The sequence below is a fragment of the Lutjanus erythropterus genome, chromosome 12 (assembly GCF_056507025.1).
Source record: "Lutjanus erythropterus isolate fLutEry1 chromosome 12, fLutEry1.hap2, whole genome shotgun sequence".
NCBI lineage: Eukaryota > Metazoa > Chordata > Actinopteri > Lutjaniformes > Lutjanidae > Lutjanus > Lutjanus erythropterus.
In genome coordinates this window covers 28,326,288-28,345,681 of record NC_139328.1, presented here as the reverse complement: position 1 = coordinate 28,345,681, position 19,394 = coordinate 28,326,288, and positions in this window count along the sequence as shown.

Sequence of the window (19,394 nt, the reverse complement as noted above, 5' to 3'; positions counted from 1 at the left end):
TGCCTCAAGTTCAGCTTCTGTGAACTTTCACACCCAGTTTTGCTTCGTTGCCTAATAGCAAGCTGTTTTGACGGTGCTGACCTTTGAGGGTATAGGGCTGGGGAATCCAAAATGGAGATTAGCACTACCATCTGCCTTTATCCTATAACCTCTCTTGTTGAAGTAGAAAGTGCTTCGCAAAAGAAAAAGACTTTATAGACAGTTATTGTAGTTGATGGTTCAAATGTGTGTGTGTCTACTTACTGCGACCAAAGTGGAAGAAAAAAGCTTGCAAACACGCTCATTAGCTGGAACTGTGGGTCAGAATCTGCTTTGTAGCAAGCTCATTATCTCAGATAGCTTTATCCCCTCCTCAAAAACTTTTTATTGAGTGAAATTATGTACAATGTCAAAAACAAAAAAGGTCGGATTAAATGTCCCAACACGGAGAAAATGAAGCAATGTTAGGAAAGCTATTGTGATTGCCACGCCCACCGGGAACATGCCAGCGTGTTCGTGGTTAGTGTGGCTGCCACCTTTCCTGTCTAATACAGGATTGTCCCTTATTGAAAAGTAAGTTGCTCCCTTCCTGAATCAATATGCAAAGCAATTGTTCCTGTATTTTCATTGACACCTTTCTCGGATGCATACACTACATTTTCACATACGTGGAATGACCTGAGAAACACACACACACTGAAAGAGTTTTCATGAAATGAAAATATTAAGCTAAATGTATTATGTTGAATGAAAAAAGTTGGGGAAATCGCTGTTAATTCTGAGACAGTTGAGAGTACTGTTTGGGACAGTTGTGGGACACTGAGGAAAAAAGTTCATTTCAATCCCTGCCCCAGGTCCTGCACTTGATTTGTGTCCCCCAGCCATGGGGCTGCTGGCAAGGTGTCCTTTATTGTTCCCTATTGAAGGTGGCTACCCAAGTGGCTAGATACAATAGTTCACCATCTACCTCTGTGAGCAGTCAGGCAGGCACATCTTTTCTTTTTTCTCTTTTTTTTCTTTTCCTTTCTTTTCTTTCTTTTAATCTACATCACATTTATTGTTTTCAGTCTAGACTGAATGGCACACTCCTTTACATCTTGCAAATGAGCACATACTGAAGTGTCAACTATGTAAAGACACAAGCCTCCTTCTGAGCCTTTTTCAAACTCCACATCTAATTGCATGATTGACTCATGGGACTGAGAGACAGCAAGACCTTCTGTTCCTTTTAATTCAGGCAGTACTAACAGTCATTCCTCTCAGGAAGCCTTCAAAATTGCCTGATTAATCTGCAGGTTGCCTCACAACCTTTTATTGAACAAGTCTTTATTACTTCGGTCCTGTTGTGTTCCGGCTGCCTACGTCACCTCACTAGTCTTTATGATGGATCTGTTCTTCTCCTTTGTCAGTTGTGCCTTAAGTTGCAAGATATGCTTGAAAAATCTTAGCTGGGAGCATTACAGATCTCATTTTCAGTTAAATATGACAGCACATGTGGTATTACATGTGAGACTGTCCAGCTAACTGCAGATGGATCACCAACATCAGTCTGGAGAGGAGCAGAGCAGATTAATACCTGGTCTCATCAGTTCACAGTCAGCCCTATTAATCTGCTCTCTCTGTCTCGCTGTCTGCAGTTGCATGCAGTATATTTAGACAAACATACAGAAAATACACACCCAGCTCCCATCTGAATGTGTAGGTAAAGGTTATTAAATGTCACATGGAGATTTTATACATTTTTTATGATGTTTACCTGTGGGTACAGTACATATATAAAATCACTAAGACTTCCTTTCACAGTTGAGATGGACTCCCTGATATCAGACAGCATTTTTCTGACGGGAAATCTTGATTATACAAGCCAAATACTGTTCTTTCTCAATAAACTGCCTTGATTAGTTAGCTTATTTGTGTTATTGTATGACTTTTGTGTTTTAAATGTTTTGCTTGGATTCTCTAAAGTTAGATTCATTCTGGTTGAACAACAATGAACGATATCTGACTTATATGATGTCCATCTAAAGGCTGTCTGACATGAAGTTAAATATATCCTAAATACAGTGTACACATAAACTGATAATGATTTTTTTTTTTTTCAGTTGAACCTTTTCTAAAGTTGCTAAAATACCTTTTGTTGCTGCCCCTGTCCACAGCAATTAATCACTTAACTTCTTTGTTGGTACTCGTCTCTGCTTCTCCAAATTAGGGGCTTGTCAACTACCATCCTCTGTAGGTAAGACACTGACTATGGATAGTCAAAGTACCTCATATAGCCCCACTTCAAATAGTCCAAACTGTCATTTTAAAGACCAACAAAAGGCTTTTGACTTGATCAGCAGACACACAGCAGCTATTAAGCGATCACACTCAACTATCGACTCTCCCACTAGAGTTCAGGGTTTGAGTCCTGTCCTGGCAGGGTACAGTTTTACTCTAGTGTGAAATTAGAAGTGAGTGTTAACCACATTTTATAGTTAGTTGACTTACTAATTTTTTTTTTTGTCACAACCACTAAACGTACTCATATACCCGTATCAGCATGCCTATGGAGACATATATACAGACAAGATAAATATGTGGCCAGTTTAAATTACCAACACGGTCTCCTACAAAATGTTTATACGTGTCTATTTAGTTCTGATTTGCTTTGCTTATTGCATTTTGGAAGAAAATGAATTGCTGCCTGCAGTATGTTTACTAGCAGTGTTTTTTTTCGAATCCAAGAAGCGTGACATAAATTTTGGGAGGAAAGATTTTGAGATGTTTAGGTGTTTATATTATTTTGGAGGTGTTTACAGTGGTTATGATGATGCCAGTTATGTTGATGATGATGAGGGGGAGGATGTCAGAGACAACTGCAGTTTAAAAAGAAGCAAAAAAAAAAAAAAAAAACTTTTCAGAGGGAAAGTAGATAAAAAAGACAGGTACAAGGAAAAGTCAGATTTGTTTTACAAGAAACACACCCACATTGACAAAAATCTTTCTGACATGAATAACCCACTATATCAATTTAAAGAAGTTTGGGTGAGTTGTCTGAGTCAGTTTCTTTAGAACAGTAGAAGTGTAGGCGTCCTATCAGAAAAAGTTGCAGAAAAGTACACTGAGGTCCAAAATTTCCCAGAGAACCCAAACTCTCTAGCTTTACCTATGGATACAGTACATACTGAAGAGTACAGTGTGCTTGTTTATGCTGCTTATACATTTCTTCACCAACACAAGACGATCCAGTCTCCATCCAGTTTGCCTGATTCTCTCTCTGCTCTCATCACTCTGGTACATTTCTTCTCTTGTCCTGTCCACCTTCCTTCCTGTCAGCTCTGTTCAGTGTTTTACCCAGCAGCCCCGGGCATCCCTGATGGCTGTTCACAGCACTAATGGGGCATTGAGAGAGATAGTGAGAGAGGGAGGGACGGGGGGGGGGGAAAGGGACACAGAGGAAGAGAGACGATTGAGTTTTGAGTAACATGGTAAAACGGAGAGACTGATCGATTCCAGAGCCCCATGGGCAAGGCAGCATGCCAGGCAAACAGCAGGTGATATCTGTCAGCTCTAGTTTTTCCTGCAAGTGTGTCAAGTACCTGATTGACCCGATCACCCAGGCTGTGTTCATCAGGAGTGAATTTAGACTGTTATTGATTCGTCATGTTGTTTGCAACTTGTATTTTGGTTTTATGGTGCATTTTTATGTTCTAATGTGCAGTATACATGTGGGTCATAGTCTTCCAAAAGGAATCAAAGAGCTGTTTGGCTGCTCAAGTGATATATTTATATACACAACACTGCTTTTACATAATGTGTATTTGTAGACTAGGGTCGGTGATTGGATGAATATATTAATGGATGGGCTGATGATGGTCGTTTGACAAATTTTTAACGTATTGCCCAACCCTAGTGTGGACATGTATTACTTATGTTGTGGAGACAAAAATCTGTTTACAACACACAGTGAGGGGACTTGCTTTCCTTGTGGGGACTCACCTTTCTTATGGGGAAAGAACACAAGTCTGTATAATGCAAAGTATGAATGTAAGAGTTAAGACTTGGTTTATGGTAAGGTTAGGCATCCAGGCTTATATTGTAGGGACTTATGAGGATTCTTTAAATTTTAGGGTAGAAGCTTGATTCCTTGGGTTGTTTGCAACTCTTATTTTAGTTTCATGGTGGATTCAAAGAGCAGTTGGCTGGTTCAGTGTATGTATATACACTGTGTGTGTGTGTGTGTGTTGTTATCAGTTTCAGGAAATGTGCAAAGTAACAGACATAAATATAGAAAACTATAACACTGAGTCCACACCTGCCTAGTTTATGTGCATGCCAGAAATGTAATGTGACTTTTACAGAGCTATTTCAAATTAAAAGTGATCACATCGCTGCAGGCGGCCAATAATTTTGCATGAGTGTATGTGTGCTGCAGGCTACTGAAGTGAAATACCACTGCAACAATGTGATGTAAACTGTGATAAAGCACAGTGTAGATAAACAAACATAAAACTGCTGCATCAGTCCCCGGGGTCTGCACTTCACTCTTAGCCATTGTAGAAGTTCCCCAGGGAGTAATTGATTGAGAAAGTTAAATTATGTTTTCTTTTCAGATGAGAAAGGCATGGTGTGGAGACTAACAACTGCAGATATGAGTTTTACAGTGTGTCATATTATATCTGTTCTGCTCTGTTTAACTGCATTGGGTAGGGAGTTGGTTGATTGGTTCGTGGGATTTCATTTGTTGATGTTAAAAATCTACTACGCGATCTCTTGCTTCTGACGAAGCAGCGGGCTTAACAACTTCCATCTGCTTCATACTGTACACTCCCCATTAATCAGCAGAAAATATGCTCAACATGTTAACAAAACTTCTATACTCTGTGTTTTTAAGATGTCAGTGTCATCAGGTCATCTAAGAAGCATCACTTGTCCCATCATCTTGAAAAAAATTCTTCTTGCACACCAAATTAATTTAATCATTTGGCTTTTGTACCCATTTCTATTTGTGTGTTCTTACAAAATACCAAACAGCCAGAACGGGCCAGAACGGGAACAATTTGTCATTGATTATTGTATTTTTCTGTCATTAAAGCAGCTGGGTATGTGCTATATAATTGAAGTGGACTGCCTGTCCTATCGAGGGCTCTTTCAAGTCTGAAGAGTGAAACCAATGCAAAAGTGCATTAAATTTGTTTTCTATATAACAGACAGCAGGGGGCGACACCACTGGTGACAATAGATTTTAGAGTAAGATAAACGATTAAGGATGGTATGCTTTATGCTTTTATGGATCAAGATTTGCTTATTACCTTGCCGATTAGCTATAAGAGGCAATAGGCCTGTAATGTTTTCTGAAACATATTTAGTGTGTTGTTTAGCTGAATTATGAGAAAGATTGTGACCAGTTAGCCATGTTTCCAGTTTCCAGTGGTGCTTCCTGAGAGCCAGATGAAACTGTTAAACTAGGCAGTTATGGATCAATATTCTGTTAATACATTGCCTAGTTCTTACCTAAAATGTTTTCAGAAACAGATTTTAGTGCACTGTTTAGTTGTAACATGAGACGGATCATAAGTAAGCCGCCATTATTTCCTGCTGAACGGAAAAGCCAAAACCAAGCACCACCCAAGCTGCAGTGTATCACCCACCAACTCATCCTCTGATTGCACAAAACAGAAATGGCAACCCCCATAATGCTGAACCTGGGGTCTCAAAGTGGTAGTCCACAGACCAATGGGTGACATTACATTTGGTTCTCTGTCCGTCCGTCCATCCATCCATCCCCTGCTTATTCTGTTTGGAATTACAGTGGCAGCAAGCTAAGTAAGGTAGCCCATATGTCCTTCTCACAAGCTATGTAGGTCAGCTTTTCCGTGGGGATCCAGAGGACCCCCTAGGCCAATCTGGATATGCATTCCTCCAGCATGTTCTGGGTCTACGCTGTGGTCTCCTCCTAGTTTAACGGACCCAGAAAACCTCCACGAGACAAGCAGCAGTTCTACATCTCGCTCCAGATGTCCGAGCTTCTCACTCTATGTCGAAGGTTGAACCCAGTGAAGGAAACTTCTTTTTTGCTGTCTCTACACCCACTGTAGATCTTTGGTTGCTATTCAAGGCTCATGACCACAGGTGAGGTTTGGAACATGAATGAAAGGACTGGTTTAGAAATTGAGAGCTTTGTCTTCAGGCTCTATTTCCTCTTCACTATAACAGTCCAGTGAAGCATCTAAATTTCAGCCATTGCTGCACCAATCTGTCTTTTGGTCTGCTCATCTTACCCTCAGTCTTGAACGAGACCCCAAGATACTTACTCCTTCACGAGGGGCGGTGACTCACTCCCATCCTGGAGGGACCAAGCCACTGTTTTCCAGCAGACTGCTCAGGCCTCAGATTTGGAGGTGCTGACCCTCATCTCAGAGGCTTCACACTCTGGATTGCATGTCTCAGATGTACTGTGACATCCAGTATGCACTGGGACAGTTTGCAGCAGAGGCTCACCATACTGGACACTCTAAACTCAAGAAATCACATTCTGAATCAGTCCCATGGCACAATCCCACTGGTTCCACATGCCAACTGAGGAAGTGTTTGACTTTCTGCCAAGAATAAAAAAAACTCTTACTCTGTTTACACAAGAACCAAATGGCTTGTAATAACTGTAATAACTCCATACTCTCACAGTCACCCCCACAAGATACCCAAGGGGACATGATCATTAAGCTTTTCAAAGTCCACAAATCACATGTAGTGGGTAAGCAAGCTCCCATCACCCCTCCAGGATTTCTATATGGGTAAACAGCTGGCAGTTACACAACCAAGATGGAAACTACATTGCTCTTTGTTCAACAATCGGTACCCCCTGATTATTGTAGCACACCTGTAGGGCCCTTTTTTGAAAAATGGAAACTGCCACTCCAGTCTAACAGTCCTCACTGCCCCCAGACTCCATGCAACAGTGTTGTCTGAGCAGTTTGTGTCTGAGTTTCTTTTATATCTTGTCTTAATGCCTTGCCTCTGCATCTTAAATTCAGCGAATTAATGCTGATCCTCTGTTTTCTGTGAAGAAGCAAACAGCAATCTATTAAGCCCACTTTTGAAGTTTACAGGAAAAAGTTTTTCACACTCAAAAGTTAGTTAAAGAGAAGGGTTCACTTGAATGCTATTCCATGTCAAATCAGGTAGTGGTTTTTGTTTAAATTTTAGATTTTTATTAAACCCTGTGTGTATGCTGTTTGCCAAAAAATAAATTGCAGAAAGTTTATTGCCCCAATATCTGCACCTCAAAAATGTCATAGACTGAAAGCCACTTTTTACGGTTCAGTATTGTCAGAAATATAACTTAAAGAGCCATAAACTTTTATAAGGGCACACACAAATTGTGCACAGCAGGCCCAGATATTTTAAAGGCACAAACCAATGTCATATTTTGTCATTACTGGTCCTTGAAAATGGAAAAAAGTGGAGAATTGTTGGTTTCGGGGCCATACATATATACGTAAGGATGTTTATATATTTCCTGCTAAAAAGTGCGGGATTTATTATAAAGACCGACAACATGACAGCTCTCCAAAAGTGAAGCCAAAATATCTCAATCACCCCCTGGTGGCCGGCTGCAGTATAGGTACCCGTCCATTTTAGTAGACAGGACATGAGCCAAACTAAAACATCAAAGTACACGTCAAATACATTTTTCTGTAACATGTTTTCTATCCTTTTAGGTGGTTCTTCTCACATTTACCGATGAGGTCAAAATTATTAGCCCCCGTATGAAAATGTCATTTTTTGAAAGTATTTCCCAAGTGCTATTGAACAGAGCAAGGAATTCTTTAACACAGCTTTTCAAAACATTTTTTTCAAACATTTTCTTTTTGATCCTTACACACAGAAACAAAATTACTTCACAAAAACCAAAAACTGCCAGGGTCAAAATGTTAGCCCCTCTGATGCTAATAGTCAATTATGTAATCCTCTTTGCTGGATAACAGCCTGCAGTCGTTTGTTTTAGTTTTCAACAAGTCTCAGACACGTCTTCTGAGGAATCCCAGTCCATTCTTCTTTGGCAAACCTCTCAAGCTCCTTTGATGGTCTTCTGACGTGGACCTTAGTCTTCAGTTCACCCCACAGATTTTCAATGGGATTCAAGTCGGGGCTTTGTGCAGGTCAGTCAATAACGTTTACTTTGGTCTTCTGGAGGTAGTACTTCACCAGGAGCGACGTATGTTTTGGGTTGTTGTGTTGGAAGACAAAGTGACAACCCAGACCCAGTTTTGCTGCTGACTGCTTGAGGTTTCCTTTCAGAATCTTCACATATCCTTCTTTCTTAATGATTCCTTCCACCTTGATGAGATTTCCAGTTCCAGATGCACTGAAGCATCCCCACACCATAATACTCCCACCACAGTGTTTCACTGTGGGGACGGTGTTCTTCTGGTTACACGTCTCTCCCTTCTTTCTCCAAACATAAGCAGCATCTCTATGGCCAGAGAGTTCTAGTTTCGTCTCATCTGACCAAAGGACACGCTTCCAGTCTGCATAAGCTCTCTCCAGGTTGTCCTTAGGATACTTCAATCTGGCTTGAAGGTGTCTCTTCTGCAGAAGTGGAGTTTTTTTTATCTGCAACCTTGCAGTTCATTCCTGTGCAGGGCTCTGGTGATTGTCTTCGTTGAGACTGTAATTCCTGACTTGGCTACGTCATTCACTAGTGTCTTGGCAGTCTTAAAAATCTTTCGCTTCCTACCTCTGCCAGGCTTGTTCTGTACTGCGTGGCTCTCTTTGAATTTCTTGATTATACTTCTCACTCCAGTTCTTGACACGCTGTGATAACTTTGTATATCCTTCTCCTGCTTTGTGAGCATCAACGATTCTTATTCTCAAGTGTAACTGATTTCTTTTGTTTTTGGCATGATGCCATCTCAACCCTTACTGAAGTTTTTATACTGTGTGTAAACTGGAAGATAATCCTCAGTTCTAACTTGATTTTACAAGCTTTGTGTATTACAAAGTTAAAGCACATCATTGCACAACAGTGGTTTGTGCTATGGCTCAATAGAAAGGTCAGTTCTTAAGGGGGCTACTAATATTGACCCTGGTAATTTTTGCTGAAATAATTCTGCTATTGTGTGCAAATGGAGATAATGTATGCTTTCTAAGGAAAACTACTATGTTTAGAAATGCTATGTTGAAAACTCCTTGCTCTGTCAAAAAGGCACTTGGGAGAATTTTGAAAAAAATCCTTTAAATTTCATAGGGGGCTAATAATTTTGTCAACTGTATGTATGTTCAAGTGTTCATTTTTTCTGATTCTGGGTTTAATTAGATATTTGATTCTATAAAAAGTAGATTTCACATCATGACTGACAGCTGAGCCCTGCTCATGATTGAATCTTTGTGTGGGTGGGAACTCAAAAGTGCGATGCCAACCCTAATCACCACTGGATCCAGATGATATCACCCAGCGCAAGATGGCAGCGCTCATATTATGGTTCCAGTTTTGTACAGTGGGAGGAAGTGGAGATGCGTTATCCATCTTTGTTAGTGGTTTGGTTATACTCATTTTGACTATTTTGTGTTACATTTACTGACTCTCTCCTCAGCCCTAGCCCTTTTTAGCTATAAAATGTACTGCAGGCCATGTGTAGACTACACTCTGCTGAACAGAGAACAGTCTCTTCTGGGTCCCTCTTCTGTAGTTGTTCGTAGAAGCTAAAATCTGCTTGATCTGGAGCTTTTAGGGGAACTTTGATAATCCTAGTGCTTATACATCAGAAACTGGGCCCAGGTCAGCCTGGGTCTTCAGGCTGCAAAGCTCTGCTTTGTTCTGTACTCCTCTGTTCATGACAGAAATAAATGGACAGATGGCAGAGCAGAAACAGGCCAGTGAAGATCAGCCACAACAGTGAGGCAAGATGTTTTATTAGCTTTGTTCTCATTTTGGGGTTTTTATTCATTCCAATACAAGCAGCCAAAAGACTCATTTGGGGTTATTAAGAATTTACATATCACATTAACCAAAAGGAAAGAGAAGTTTAATGAGGACAATACTGGCCATTATTTGCCAGTAGAGATAAAAATTTGAGGGGGGGGGGGTGTCACTCTGTATCAGCAGCAGTATCCTTTATTATTATTACGTTTCAATAGTATCAGCATTGTGGATCAATGTGTGTCCTTGTATGTGCAGTATGTGCTTTCCAAAGCACAATAAGAAATCAAGACGTCTATAACATGATTGATATATTGGATCACATACAGTCAGATGCAGAGTAGATGAGGGTCACCTCAAATTGATCAGACTTTCAGTGAGAAACGTGAACAGAGACGTTTAGAACACAGGACATATAAATGATGAAGTACACAAAGTCTAATTCCAACAGTGAGTTCAAAGTTTGGATAGCAGCCATGTTAAACACAGAACAGAACTTATTTGAATACAAGTGGTCTTGGGATGCTTAAATGACTAACACTTTATTTGAGGGAGTATGCATAAGACTGTCATTACATTGTCATAACCATGTCATGATACCTGTCATGAACATGAATAGGGATGAGTATCAAAGCCCAGTATTAAAAGAACCTCAGGGCTAAATTATTCAAGACTGGAGTATTAACATCATTAGTTCTTTTATCTGTATTTCTTAAGATCTGGCGTAATGTATTATCACAGGGCTGCAAACAATGAAATGAAACAGGTGAAGTAACTCGAAGATTACTCAAATTGACAACAGCTCCACTCAACACTGTCAGTAAATGCAATAAAACCCTCATGAATTAAAAGCAGATACTTCATCAGTACACCTGATCAGCAAGCATAAACATGTAAACCTGTGGCCAGCAATATTTTAATCTGCTCTGCCCGTGGTCTCTCATCCATCATCACTGTTTTACACAAGCACGGTGCATTAGCTCGGCCAATAGCGAATTGAAACAAGCTGAAATGAAAGCTGTCTGAATCTAACTGCTTAACTTACTTTCCCACGTATCTTAAAATTTGTCAAACTTTTGTAAACTTACTGTTGGCTGAGACAAAGAGCCCCTCCTCTCTCTGCCAGGCAGACACCTGCAGGCAGAGAAACACCTCAACATCAGAGAGGAGAATAAACAGGATGAATGAGACTAATGTTCATGTTCTTCACTATTTCTAACAACTTGCTCAGTATTTTGATGTCAGGAATACGATTTAATTTATAGTTTATATAGTGACTTTTATGTTGCAAATAATTACTTTTGCTGCTCTAGTTATTGTCAATCAAAAATCTTCGATTCTATTTTTGAAGAGTACCACTAAAGTACCAGATTGATAAGAAGCATTGGTAAGAGAAGCAGTCTTGATAAAATCTTAACAATACCCATCCCTAACTGAATGTTTGTCTAATTGTCATGATGTGTCATTGAGTCAGATATGTCATTTTTAATGCAATGCTGACATTGTTTGAGATGTCTTTGTTATGGCAATTTGACAAAACACAGGTTTTAAAAAGTCTTATAATCAAAAAGACTCTGAATTAAACACATTATTTTTTCAGGAGCTGATGATGGAAATAACTAAAGAGTAAATGATGTACAGTACCGATCAGCACTTTCCCCCATCATGCACACGTCATCAGTATAGCTGAGTCTGACCGAACTAAAAATCCTGGCTGGATGAGACCAAACACTGTGCCTGCCTGTGAGACTGCTGGTGACCAGTATGACAGGGATCATAGTACCTTGGTGGTTTTCTCACTGGGTTCAGCTCTTGGCACCCTGGGGTGAGTCAGTGGCCAGGTCCATGGCTAACCGGCTAGCTAGCTAATGCCAGCTGCAGATGATAACAGCAGACAGCGGTTAACTTTATTTAGCCACAAGTAAACTAGCTAACTGCTAACTGTCCATCAGGTAGCTCTGTAAGCTAAACTACCTTGGTACTGTACTCTGTCAAACTGGGAAATTATTCATGACACCATGACACAATTACAAACACATTTAATGACATCTTTATGACAAGTCCAAAATGTACTACTTTTCTTGAGGTCAAGGAAAATATTAATGACACATTTACAATGGTCTCATGGCAGCCAGTGTCAAAGCCAACCACATACGACAGTTTAAGTTTGATAGTGTCAAGTTGTCATAACAAAGACATAGAAACAGGTTACGTTGTCTTGGTTAATGTCACAACAAAAAACAAATACATAGTGACTAAATTGTCAAGTTGTCATAACAAGTACATGTCAAACCATGTCAACTTTGCATTAAGAATGAAATAATTAACTGTATAACCCTTAATGAGAACAGTAATAAATATTCATAAAGACATAAGGTTTATGACAGGTGTCCTGGCATGGTTATGACAGTCTTATGCACAACCCTTTGAATAAAGTGTTACCCTTGAATGCTGTAAAACTCCAAACCTTTTTCATTTTAATGATGAATTATACTAAGCCACCAAATGCAAAGTAGAATTCATTTTAAACTTGCCCACATGGTAACAGTGAAGGGAATAGCTGTAATCCTGGTCAGAAATTCAGGTATAATGTCCAAAGGAATCCTCCAAATCTCTTTGTAATAAGGACACTTTTTATGCTTCAACACAAACTTCTCTCTCATCTGCAGCTATTTCACAATTCAGCAGCTCGGCTTTTACCCAGAGATAGGAGCAAAGATCATCAGCACGCTGCATCCTAATGTTTTCAGAGTGTGTATAAACTCACACAAACAGTTCCATGGCACAAATCAAAAAAGAATGCAACATTTACATAGTTATCGCCTACTTGGCTGTAGCTGAATTTTAAAATACAGATATCTGTGTGGGAGCTTGTAATCGAGAAGAACTAATATATATGCACGGAGACAAACACGTCTCTACAGTGCTGTTTTAATTTGTGATACATCTGTGTTGGCTCCTGTTATTCTGTTGTTTGATCTGTTTTTTTTTTTCTTAAAGTCTAATCCAATGTGAGTTTTTGATTATTGATTAGTGTTAGTGTTTAAGGTTATTCCAACACTCCCTGTATTTTACTATCTCTAAAGATGCTGACACCTATTAATGACACATTTTTCAAAAATGTGTGCAAAGCTGAATTGGCTACATCTATGTTGTTATTGTGCCACATGTATGAAAAGGTTGGTGGGGCAGTTAGGGAGATGGATTGCAGGATCAGATCAGTCTCAATTTTTCTTACTCTTTTCTTTTTCATGCGGATGATAATAACTGACAGCTGATTGATATAAAAAGAGAGTCATTAAGCAAGTGTTGCTACATGTAGCATGTTCCTTTAGGTTATTTTGTAATGCATTACTTCCAACACTGGTCTTAACAGATTTCACACTCAAACTAACCACCATATATCAAATTGTCACATATTCAAATAGAGGCTTGGCATTGAATGCTATTCCAGGCTTGGACAGTATCAACATACATATTACCAGCAATCATCACTGCATATCTGTATATGACTTAAATACCAAAGTAAATGAGATATTATTCATTTAATTGAATTTTTTAGTTGATGTAAAACAAGGGTAGAATTTTGTCATAGATTGCTACTAACTATTTTCAAAAAAAAAAACAAAAAAAAAACAATTGAAACCATGATGGAGATTTGCCTTTTCAAGGGCGTTTATAGCAAATGGCACCATGTTTAAATTAACATGAGTTCTCTGAACACCGGTGCAGGTGACAGTCTGTATCACTGACAATGACCTGTTCTCCACCCAACACATTGTCAAATGGCCTGCTCTTTCAAAAGGCCCCTGCACCCAGCGGGGTCCCAGTGCAGCAGCACTACCTGCACTTTCTGTTTCCACCCCTGCTGAGAATGTAATGTAATGAAAAGTAAAGAATGGATTTAACTGTGTATTCGTGTAATAAAAGCTGTTAACAACAGAAGCCAAGCCACACATCATTAGCTGACTACTCCATTGTTTCATGGGGTTTAGACAATGAAAATCCATTGTGTGAGAGCCAGGATGCTAGTACAGTATATTAGGATTTAGCTAGCTTTAGCAGTTCTGCCCTGTTCTGTATTTGCTTTAGGAAAGCCAAACTCATTACTTGAGATAGTGCTAAACTTCCCAAACTCAGTCCTCATCCCCATAATCTTTTATCTTCATATAACGATGTTGCTTAATCAAATACGTTTTTCTATAGTAAGCATCCAAAGAGGATTATGTTAGAACAAAACAACATTTTAAGTTTTGATATTGCACTGTAACACTATAGATAACTAGCGCTTCCCTAAACTCTAAATGCTTATTTCAGTGTCTACATGGATCATCAACTGGTGAAGATGCTGACTTTTTGCCAGGGACATGTAGCTTGGATGTCAGTCTTTTAGCACAATATCATGTATGTAGCCATCAAGTGCATATTTAAGACTCTTTTGCTGGGTTGGCAGTTTAAAAATGTCTGCTGGAAACCATTACAAATCAGAGCTGGCAACTTTTCAACTTAGTTTGGAGTGAGATTCAGTATTGGTGAAGTTGGTGCATTTTATAAGTCAGCTTTATGGACATGACCCACTGCAGGGGTCGGGATCATCACTCAGGAATTTTATTTAAACAGTTCAGCATTCAAATGCAAAATTTTAAAGTACAAATGAAAAGCCAAGTCAATAATCATGATCAATGATGAATACATATGGTTGACCAGTATACTTGCCAGCCTCCATACATCAAGCCTAAATCCATAAATTCTTCTGAATTTATGGATTAATTTTGTTGCCAAAATGCACAGATGGGAGGACAGGAGAGAGGAGGCAGTAAAAAAATGGGACTACATCTACAAACTATAATATTGTATGGAAATTAAATTTAGGAGAAAACAAACTATGTAAAGACAGTGGATCTCACAGGATAATTTTGTCCAGAAAACAAAGAAACTGCATTAGATTAAACTAGAAAGCCAGCCTAGAAATGGAAGAGATAAGACTCTTCTCTCTTTACTGATAAGACCAGGGTACCAAAGCAATTCATCCTCTGACACCTTGGCAGCTAACTTAAACTATTGACCAATGGTTCCTTCTGTCTGATAGCTAAGAGCTTGGATAAAAACCAATCCATGATGCACCACTGCAGCATAAAGCAGTCATTAGATGATAGCTTTTCTGCAGGGTTTTAACAATCCTAAATGTTTTGTTGCAAAAAAAAAAAAGATCTCTTTTTCATGGCTGTTTAGATTTCAGTGAAGTTAAACTGTCGGAAATATTCATCAAATCCATGCAAGATAATATATTATCCTTAAATTCTGAGGGTTGCAGAGAGAGTGTCTTCCCCTCCTGACATTAGACAAACTGTTCAGCCCAGTGGACTCGAGTGGCAGAGCAAAATCTGTGTGAGTTCATGTGGGCGGCAACTGCCTCTTGCCCTACCGCCGTGAACAAAGGCGCTTCCCTTCTGCCACCTTTCCCTCATTGAAATGACTGAAGATGGTGGGTTACTGTGTGATAAGAGAGGCAGAACGTAGTGAAAAGTCAACTATGTGCAAACGTATGTCCATGTCCTCACATTGAGGTCGAAACATTGTCATGGCATTGAAGTATGAAAGAAAACAAGGGAACAAGACAGAAATGTGTATAATGTTTACTACTTTTCTTGATGATAAGTTGATTTCTATCAAAAGTCAAGTGATAGAGACTGTGGTGTCTGGAGGGAAATAACAAGATTGCAAAAACCTTTGGGGCCAGATGGGGTCCTGGTGAACAAGCTGCCTCCATCTGTCAGTAGGTTCAATATACTATCTACTGGCATATTATGGAAGGTGTCACCGCTGTAGTAAACAAGCAGGATTCATACATACAGGAAACAGTGTCTGGTAACCCTTGTCCATTCTGACATTTCTGTCATTGTAGAGATTGAGGGGCAGGCAGGAGAGTGTCAGACTCTCATGTCTTCATTTTAACTGAGGTCAGCTTGACTGGCCTCCAGTTCCTCTAGTTAAACTGAATAGAAGCTTGTGGACAGGAGAGACCAGAGATGCTGGTTGGTGTTATGTCTGAGGCCTTTAGCTGTCCTGTTGTTGTTGATCTGTTGATGGAAGATACCCAGAGCACATTAAAATGGGCTTTCCTGGGGGGACATAAAGCTCAGAGAGTGTCTCTGCAGAAATGTGAAGTCTACCTACTTTGCAGTCTCATAGCTTTTCACTTTACTCCGGGGTCCACATTGGTTTGGCTCGATTGAAATTCTGACGGCACAATCTGAATAACTGCCTGGTCAGAAGTGCTTCAGGCGAGATGTACCCTTAATATAACAAAATACAGAAAAAAAGAAGATTGAATATTTTGTCCTCTCGGGTTGGAAAGGTAACCAGTTCCAGCACAAATCAGCGAGAATAAAGATTGCAGAGTTGGGATGTCTGGTGTCCAGTTCTGCAATGTGTCCCTCTGATAAGCATCCCATTTCATCATTTCTTGCCAGGGGGTGAGATGTAGATGCCAACTGAAATTATGGAGTAAAATTGTCTGGGAGAAGAGGCCAGTTTGCAAGCTAATGACAAGTACTTGGCTAAAAAAAATCATTACTTAGTAAATATATATTATTAACAACAAATGGATCAGAAAAGTAGAAACTCAGTACAAAGTAAAGCAGTTCAGTGTGCTAGTTTAAACACTGTTTGGGAGATAGATTTTAGTTACTGGATGATCAAACATAATTAAGGAACATTTGATGGCCCCCACTGTGATTTAAAACTACTGAGCCCAATAAATTTGATAGCCATTTATTCTTATTATACTACTGAGACAAGTAGTAGTAACAAATCCTTTAATTTATGCTGTTTAAAATGTCATTAGTAGAAGGTCTGTCGGCCCAGTTTGTGAATTAATAACGTTAAAATATCCTCTGCTGTCGGTGGTCTTTTGAGTAGGCAGACTGTTAAACTAAACTTAATTCTAAAAGCAGTCGTTTCATGGTAAGGCCATATTTTTTCACAGTAAAAACTTACGTTTCGATTTGATCTACAGCCATCATTTACTCCCTAACCCTAACATTATCAGTAACCTGTGATGAAGTGTCTGTGAAGATGTCTCAGTCATTCTGGTCATTTTACTCTCCAGGAGCTGTATGTAGGCAACTGGACTTGCTTGAGGTTCTTGAAGACATTTCATCTCTCATTCAAAAAAGTTCAGTTCTACCTGACAGTTTGCTTCAAACCTCAAGCAAAGTCCGGTTGCCTAACAGCTGTTACCTTTTCTTTTGCTGTGATGTAGTCGTTTTAATGCCGGAGCTCGCCTCCCAGCGTGCAAATGTTCCACCAAAACAAGTTCCCCTCGACATTATTTTGCAGCAGCGACATCGCTGCATCATGGGATTTGCACCTTCCAAGATGTTTGTGATTGGTTTAAAGAAATGCAAACAAGTCAGGGCAGAATGTGTATGAGTGGAGCCACACCACCAGGTCTCGTTTATACAAAACTGTTAATAACATAATGTTGTAATCAGTGGGTGATTTTTTTTTTTATTTATTTACTTTTTTTAACGGGGGTTGTACCCACTTATTTTCTTTCACCTGTGACTAGCAAACCAACTCATAAATGTCTCTTTTGGTTCTGTATAGTTATCAGAATACACTCCTGAACAAAATCTTAAGACCGGGAGAAAAATTATAAGTATTCATATTTCGCACTGGTGGATTGTAACCAGGTTGTAAGTGGAGCTTCAAAATACAAAAAGAAGAAACAGAGGCAAGAGACAAAAAATAGAAAGTAGGCAATTTATGTATATTTAACCCTAACCCTAACCCATCAGCTGATCAACAGTTTAAGACCATAGCACAAACCCCCCCCAAAACAGAACTAAAAGTGTCAAAAAAGGACTCAGTAGTGAGCAGCCCCACCGTCCTTGTTGATCACTTCAAAAATTTGTTTAGGCATGCTTGATGTGTTACCAGGAGGCTGGTGGGAACGTTGCTCCATGTGGTGAAGATGGCTTCACAAAGGGCATCCACAGTCTGAAACTGACGTCCATTGTTGTAAGCTTCCCTTGCCATCATCCCCAAATGTTGTCAATGGGATTTAGATCAGGGGAACACGTAGGATGGTCCAAAAGAGTGACGTTCTTCTCCTGGAAGTCCTTTGTCAGGCTGGCGTTAACTAAGGCGTGAACTGCAGCATTGTCTTGTTGAAACACCCAGTCATTACCACACAGACGAGGGCACTCAGTCAAGAGGGATGCCCACTGCAACATCTCCACATAGCCAGCTGCCGTTTGACCCCCCTGCACAACCCGAAGCTCCATTGTTCCATTGAAGGAAAAAGCACCCCAGATCATGATTGAGCCTCCTCCACTGTGCCACCTAGAAAACATCTCCGGTGGGATCTCCTCGTCATGCCAGTAACATTGGAAGCTATCAGGACCCTCCAGGTTAAATTTTTTCTCGTCAGAGAATAAAACTTTCTTCCACCATTCAGTGTTCCATGTTTCGTGCTCCCTTGCAAACTCCAAACGGGCAAGTTTGTGGTGTGGGAGTAGACGTGGCCTTTGAAGACATTTATTATTCTTTAAGTCCTTCTGTCTCAGATGGCATCTTATGGTTATTGGGCTGCAGTCAGTATCAGTAAGGGCCTTAATTTGGGTCGAGAATCGGCCTGTGTCTTCATGGACAGCCTGTTGGATCCACTGGCTCAGCTCAGGGGAAGTTTTTTTGGGTCTACCACTTGATCTTTTCTCCACAACCCTCAAGATCTTTTAAGAAATTTAAAATGACTGCCTTACTGTGTCAAACCTCTGCAGCAATGGCACATTGCAAGAGGCCTTTCTTTTGCAGCTCAACAATCCTGCTACATTAAGACAGAAAGCTTTTTTGCCTTTGCCATCAAGAGGTCATGACAGTATGAATGCCTGAAAGAAAATGATATGAAGGCCAGATTTTTGCACAGATTTTGAGTTTTTAAGGCTATGGTCTTAAACAGGCAGTTCATCAGCTGATCAAAAGTTTGAGTTTAAATCCAGTTTTAAATAAATTGCCTACTCTCTTTTTTTTGTCTCTCGCTCCTGTTTCTTCTTTTTGCATTTTGAAGCTCCACTTACAACCTGATTACGATCCACCAGCGCAAAATGAGAATACTTGTAATTTTTCCCCTGGTCTTAAGATTTTGTTCAGGTGTGTATTATAGATCCAAAGAGAAAAAGTAGTAATTACAAATCTGTCTGCTACTTCAGCACCATGGACAGCGCCATGGATTTTCCAACACAATTTCTTCTTAAAACCCACTTACAGTTTTCACAAAAATTTTGTCATTTGCCAGTGTTTTCTTATGTCAGATTTGTTTTTAGGAAAGAACAGAATCAAAGAACACACTTAAGCACATTTTAGCACTGACATACTGCAAAATGTTTTGTATTTTTGTGTTTTGTATTTTCTTCAGTTCCACAGTTGTGTGGAATTGAAGAAGCTGCCATTCCATTTGTATTTAAAATAAATTATAAAGTTGGCTTTACAGTTTGGTTATTTCTAG